Raw genomic sequence first — 6639 nt, 5'->3', positions numbered from 1 at the left:
GTGATGGATAAACGAAGAAGCGCCGCTTGATCTTCCACATTTTCGATCTCACATACAACGCCAAGATCCATCTTCTCAAAACTTACACGACACAGGCCCGTCACTCACGCCATCGATTCCAAGCAGACCGCGCGTGGTCGGTATATGAGCGCTGCGTTATTTCCCGCGGCTACTACGCAATACGTGATCTAATCACGCCGTGACTGCGTGATCTACGGATGCCCTGACCTCCTTACAAGATTGACGAATCACTTGATAATACTATTATTAGTTAAATAATTCATATTAATAGCTGTTAATACACTTCATTACAAAATTTCCCGAGGGCCGAATTCACCAAGTGCCGAGTTCATCGGCAACCATCTGCCCACTTATAGCACGGCCCACTCCTAGGCTTTTTAAGACATGGCTATGCGGATCAGATGGCGAGGAGGAGCCTAGATAAACGGCCAAAACTTCGGTAGGAATTATGGAGGCGACGTGTCAGGCTCGAACCCGCAATAATGGACCGTAAAATGGCACCGTAGCATTTGACATTTCGTGTGGCAATTGACTTTTGTGTGGAAAATTGTGTTCGTTTCAGAACTTATCCGAAACTTTTATTCCGTCATAGATTGTATATGATAAAACGATATCGTAATTGATCCTAGAAGAATTCCAAAGCCACTCACCACAAAGGAGGATTTAAAGAAGTTTGATGACATATTGAATGAAAGCAAAAGCCTTTGCAAGAGATGTGGTATGTTGAATCTGTTTTGTTATTTTCAAATGCTTGCCGATAGTAGACGGTATATATAAACGTAAGATGTGGAAGCTATCAAGTTGTTATGTTTATTATTTTTAGAAATTCAGTCAGTCAAAGTGGACGATCGTATTGCTTGGATTATATTTAGGCTTATTTTAGCATCTTTGAGATGCAACTCTGAACGTGGACGGTCATGAACAGTCAACTAATTCTGTTCCTATATTGACATATCAGACATTTGCACTCGTACCGTTGGCGGCGACAATATTGGTCAGTCAGCAAAAAGCATCATGAAGAAGGTTGCCAGTCTGGTGAAATTATAGCAGAGTCGGAAAGAATGGGAAATACGCTTTCATCAACCTCCATTTGAACAAGATCACATATAGTAAGAGACATTCATGATATGCTGCAAATGTCACTGTGTTCTTTGTCTAGTCACTCCACTCATGTAACTTTTGAGGCTTCATGCCAGGGTTGTAACCAAGTCACAAGGCTCCGAGTCGCAAGTCAATCTCACTTTTATAGTTTTGACTCGAGTCATTTTCAATTCACCACCGAGTCTAGTCCGAGTCCAAGTCAGCGAGCAGAGGGCCGAGTCCGAGTTATGGTATTATGACTCGAGCCAGAGTCATTGTGTTAGCCGCTCAGTTTCCAATTTAAGTCTTGTTAAACCAACTTTTTATATATTTTTTGTGATATCGAGTGGGTCGCATTTATAATATACGAATTTTCCTTACTTTTAGCAGTTTCTGGTCGCATTTTCAAATACCAGTATAAATAGACGAAATCCCAATAGCGATTTGCTGTACTATTCTTTGAAATAATAATGAAATGTCGGTCTTGGCCGTCTGAGTCTCAAGTCATGCGCAATGAGTCGAGTCATTTCAGTACTTTGAGAAGATGACCTGAGTCAAGTCGAGTCAACAGAAAAACCTGACTCGAGTCTTACAACCCTGCTTCATGCAATGAGCATTTACTTTGAAGATGAATAGTAATTAAATAACTGGTTGGTGGTACAAAATTTTAATACCGCTTTCAAAAGTACCTTCATGATAAACGTTATTGAAACCCGAAGAACTTTTCGCGTGCCTATTAAAGAGCTACCGGCACGATAAAGGAAGCAAAACAGAGTTGAATTCAAAACCAGATGGAGAATTATGACGCATTAATGTCGAATTTAGAAATAACATCAATGGAGCCAGAACACAGCAACAATGCAGTGCATAACAACGGTTGCGTAAAACAGTATGACAGCGTGACACAATTCTTTAATTATTTATTATAGTGGTGTCCGGTGCCCACCGTAAATACTATTTTATTAAAATCCGAATTTTTCGATGGCAATAACTCCGCTTCCACTTGTTTGAATCGAACTAAATTTGATGAACATCGTTTCTATACATAACCTAACACTTTCATGGGGTGAACAGAAAATTTTCAATTTTTTTCTATTTATTTTTATATAATAAATAGAAACTTTCTTTTCCTGTAGCAATGCGGCTACTGGTTGGAATTGACCCAAATTTGGTGTGTAGGCTTGAATTAGGTAACCTAACAATTTTATCAAGTAGCAAGAACGATTTTCATTTTTTAAGAGCCCTAATGTCCATGTCAGAGAAACGTTTTAGGGTAGGCCTACTCAAATGTCTCGCAGCGTTCTCTACATAATCGTCAATTGCGATACAAACTGTTCGCTTGTATTGGTTAAGCCATCCAACTTCGAATTGTAAAATGTTGGGAGTCTTGATATCAAATTTTTGAAAGGTGCACTTTGAGAAGATTTCGGAATCTGTCAAATTATACAAAAAAATTTAGCAAATTCTTCGACATATTTCATCCATTTGGGACTCGATCAACGTAAAAGAATTAGTAATTATTTTATACAATATATTGTATTTGTAGTTGTAGTATAGTAATAATTCTTATGGTTACCGCACTTGTAACGATTCACGGCAATAACTGGAATAATTAGAATGATGTAACTTTCAAATTGTCATGCATTTTGCAACAACATTGTTCTCAATTTTCAAGGTGCTGACCATTGGAGGAAGAATCACCCTTAAGCCGGGAATTCACGATCCGTAAACGCGACTGACTGTTTCCCTCCTCAAGAGGAAGGAAGAGAAAAAGGGAGCAGAAATAGCAAGAGTGTGACAAGTCGCGTCCATTCGCTTTAATGCGTATTTCCATCCGCGAAGTAGTAGGTGGGAAAACTAATGGGCGTTTGGTTAGCGCTTTATAAGGTTGACTCCAGCGCTGTATTTGCTAAATGTTGCGGTGAAATAGGGGTGGTGTCATTTGGTATCAATATTGACTATTAAAAGACCATTTGTTAGTGGTCATGGATTTGTTCGGCCAGTATGCAGTAATTTCTGATGGTCACTTCCCGGGCTTCTGTTCTCTAACCCCTCATGATTGTTATTCTGCTTCTAGTAAGACTGTCGATTCTAATGTTTTATCGTATCATTTGTCGGAGGTTTCGCTCGCTTTTTTACAACGTTTTGCTCTCTGCTAGGTCAATTACTGGCTGAGTATCACTACAGCCTAAGAAACTGCACTAATTCTCATTTTAATGTCTTGCTGGTTATCTTGCTGTCAATTCTAATAATTTGTTAATGTCTATACCAGTGCCGCCACTCAAATGTTTTGTTCTCTGTACACAATATTGTTAGGTCTTCAGCTTTCCAGGCAGAGTATCATTCCACTTTCTGGACTTAGTATATATCTCTCCAACTAGCTGCCAAATAACTGATTCATTTGGATTGTTGAATTGATCATTTTTGACAGAATGTGAAGAAATTTTAGTCAGGACTTCTTTTTGTATTAGTGGCTGTTTTCAAAGATTGCTGAAGTAGTCACCGTTGATCTTGATAATCAAGTAGAAGTGGCGATTGAAGTCAGTTCTCTAGTCATATAATCATAAAAAATATAATAATAAAAACTTGAAAACTTGAGTGGAAATAGTCCAGAATCAAATCCATTTTAGTAAGTATGGGTGAAAAAAATGTAGGAGTCATTCGTTACTCGCTACCTCTGCCATTTTCGCAGTACGAATGTCTTAGCTAATAATCGTCATTTTCATTTTATTTCTACAGCGTGTTGAAAAGAAAACGCCAGAGGGATTATCATCATCAGACGATGAAACCTTCTGATTACTGACTGTTCTCATAGTTTTATTCATTGCTACTTGGCCCTTCAAGTAATTTCGTTCGTTTCATTTTTTACACCGGCATTATTTACTTGCCAATTCGTTTTGAAATAAATTACTGCAAATGTGATTAATATGCAGTAGATAATGTGGTGTGTGTGTGTGTGTGTGTGTACGCAGCCGTGATCAGGTTATCCCCAGTGGTAGAAAACAGGTTATTATATCAGGATATTCTTTTAATGTAGGATCTACATTCTACTCACCATGTTTAAAGGCTGTAGGATCTGCATAATATTTACATTATTGAAGGACATGGAAAAGACATTGAATTGAGTCGACACAAAATCCCCCTTTCTACGACCTGCCGAGATCTAATATCTACTATATCAGGATCGGCTTTCTACATCTTTGGTCTGTACTGTGTTTACTGGGATGTCCTGGAAGAGTCATATTCAGTCCCTAGAAACTAAATTATCACCGAAGTGCGGCCTGTTCTACAGCCTTAAGCGCTTCATGCCAGCATGGGTTCTTCTGATACTCTTTAAATCCTTAATCCAATCGAAGTTACATTATGGCATCCTCTGTTGGGGGGCTGCCAGTAAAACTGCACTCAAGCCACTGCAGAAACTACAGCACAAAGTACTCCGAATCATAGCTAGGGCCCCAAATGGACCTGGCTGCCCATCCAATAAGTCGCTGCTGAAGAGATTCGGCGTCCTAAACATAGAAGATATGCGGAAACTAGAAATCGCCAAGTTCATGTATCAGTTTCACTGCGGTCGTTGCCCCGAATATTTCAATGACTTCTTTACCTCTGAATCAAAAGCGCACAAGTACAACACACGCGCGTCCACGTCGTCCAAATATCATATGATCGACCGAAAAGATCATCGCTCCATCAAATATGCCGGACCTGATGTGTGGAACAGTATCCCGCCGGCCATCCGACAGTCGACGAGCATGTCCACATTCAAGTCGAAATACAAGCAATTACTACTAAATAAATACAGTCCATCCTCAAGATTACCGGACCACGACTGACCTATCGATCTCGCTTCCCATGACATGCCGCCCTATTTCTTGTCGCATTCTTTTTCTATACTATCTTCGTTACCTTCATTCAGTGTGCATGCCTCCTCTTTATATCGCCTAGGCCAAGGTGGGTGTCAGATTCCATAGACTACTCCTTGTCGCTTCGACATCTTCCTGTCTTTTCATTGAATCGCATTTTTGTGGTGTATTGAACTGATAAAATTGCTAATAAACCAATGATGATGATGATGATGACATTTCAATCTCCCAGAAAATAGGTAAATCCAATCCAAATCCTAATCCGTTCTCAAAAAATGTCTGATCCACATCCAATCCAAATCCAACGAAATTTCACAAATCCTGTTTTTTCAAAATCTAATCCTAATCCATGCTCATCTATGCTGCTGTAGGGTCCGCGAACGCGAACGTTATCTGGACTCAACTCGTCCTGGCGAAATTTCGGCGAAATCTCTGTGATCACGTGAAACACTATTTCCGCGAACTCGGAATATTAACCCTCAACTGAGCGCAGGACAATATTCCACTATTCAATAATCGAAATGTTAGGTTATTCTAAACAAATATAATATCTCTAATACCTATACATCTTCTATTCACAGTGAGACCGGCTAACGAGAATCAACTTGACACATTAGTGCCATTTTCCCTGTCGCAATATTCCGCCTTTCGGATATGTGACCGCCATTCCAAATGGGCGACAGATTCCAAAGTATGCTCAATTCCAAGATGAATTCAAAAATGTTTCGCCAATATATTTCACACAATAAACGTATTATCGGAAAGGACTTCCACAGTACTTTAAGAAAAATCGACATTCAGAGTGATTATCGGCCTTGTTTGTTTTCAATACGACTACCAACCTTAGATAATATTGCGCTATCAGACATATACCCGCCATTCCAAATGTGCGACATATTCCAATGTATGCCCAATTCAAAGCTGAATTCAAGGGTCTTTCGCCAATATATTTCACACAATCAACGTATTGCCGGAAAGGTCTTTCAAAGTAAGTTAAGAAAAATCTAAATTAGGAGTGATTATCGGCCTTGTTTGTTTTTAATACCACTGCCAACCTCAGGTAAAATTGGGTATCGCACAAATGCCCGCCATTCCAATTGTGCGACAGATTCCAAAGCATACAAATTCCAAGGTAAATTCAAGAGTGTTTCGCCAATATATTTCACACAATCAACGTATTGCCGGAAAGGTCTTTCAAAGTATTTTAAGAAAAATCTAAATTAGGAGTGATTATCGGCCTTGTTTGTTTTTAATACCACTAACAACCTCAGGAAAAATTGGGTATCGGACATATGCCCGCCATTCCAAATGTGCGACATATTCCAAAGTATGCCCAATTCAAAGCTGAATTCAAGGGTCTTTCGCCAATATATTTCATACAATCAGCGTATTATCGGAAAGGTCTTTCACAGTACTTTAAGAAAAATCTAAATTAGGAGTGATTATCAGCCTTGTTTGTTTTTAATACCACTACCAACCTCAGGTTCAATTGGGTATCGGACAAATGCCCGCCATTCCAATTGTGCGACAAATTCCAAAGCATACAAATTCCAAGGTAAATTCAAGAGTGTTTCGCCAATATATTTCACACAATCAACGTATTGCCGGAAAGGTATTTCACAGTACTTTAAGAAAAATCTAAATTAGGAGTGATTATCGGCCTTGTTTGTTTTTA

At 39.1% G+C, this 6639-nt stretch overlaps 1 long non-coding RNA gene across 2 annotated transcripts; it reads left to right on the top strand.

The window, feature by feature from the left end:
* The first annotated feature begins 507 nt into the window (after nucleotides 1-507).
* Nucleotides 508-3952, top strand: LOC145450763 (uncharacterized). 2 transcript variants are annotated; one of them, XR_013918579.1, is made up of 4 exons: nucleotides 508-739; nucleotides 980-1130; nucleotides 2777-2949; nucleotides 3841-3952. It is a non-coding gene; the product is annotated as an uncharacterized LOC145450763 (long non-coding RNA). The 2 variants fall into 2 exon arrangements; XR_013918578.1 differs by lacking the exon at nucleotides 3841-3952 and having other exon boundaries at nucleotides 512-739; nucleotides 2777-3021.
* The last annotated feature ends 2687 nt before the right edge of the window (nucleotides 3953-6639 follow it).

The sequence above is a fragment of the Botryllus schlosseri genome, chromosome 11, assembly GCF_051294905.1.
Source record: "Botryllus schlosseri isolate E-star chromosome 11, Bs_hap1, whole genome shotgun sequence".
NCBI lineage: Eukaryota > Metazoa > Chordata > Ascidiacea > Stolidobranchia > Styelidae > Botryllus > Botryllus schlosseri.
The sequence above is the reverse complement of the archived record's forward strand: the minus strand, read 5'-3'. Positions and strand labels throughout refer to the sequence as shown.